We start from the raw sequence: 632 nt of genomic DNA on the forward strand, positions 1-632 counted from the left end.
TCCGGGTTTCAAGGGTGTGTTGGGGTTTGTTCGGAGGCAGGTGGAGCATTGGGAGAAAAGGGTGTGTATGAGTTTTGTATGTTCTGAGGTGAGGTGAAAGAAGGTTTTAAGGAAAGAAGTGAGGGCTGCTGGGTTAGGGTAGAAAATTGAGTGTAAATAGGGTATGATATCGGAGAGTTGCGGGGCCTCATTTGCTGATGAGGAGGAGGCATTGACGAGTATGGCAGGGAGAGGTTTTAGGGTTGCGTGGTGGGCTGCTCTGTCAGCTCATGAGTTTCCTTGGGTGGTAAAAGATGAATCGACTTGGTGGGCTTTACAGTGGGAGATACCAATGGCTTTTGGGAGTAGGGCGGCTTGAAGGAGGTCAGAAATAAGCTTAGCATTTATGATGGCTGATCCCATCATAGTCCTCGTTCCTGCCAGAGAGCTGAGTGTGAAACCAGGATGTGGAAGACATACTTAGAGTCAGTGTAAAGTGACAGAGAGTGTCCAGCCACCAGCTGGAAGGCTCGAATAACCGCTGTGAGTTCTACCTGCTGGTTGGTGGTGTGGGGTGGGAGAGGGTTAGCTTTGATGACATCAGTGGCTGAGGTGACAGCATATCCTGCTACTCAGGACCCCTCATGTATGTA

Source organism: Carlito syrichta, unplaced genomic scaffold (assembly GCF_000164805.1).
Source record: "Carlito syrichta isolate Samal-C Ts95f unplaced genomic scaffold, Tarsius_syrichta-2.0.1 Scaffold313117, whole genome shotgun sequence".
NCBI lineage: Eukaryota > Metazoa > Chordata > Mammalia > Primates > Tarsiidae > Carlito > Carlito syrichta.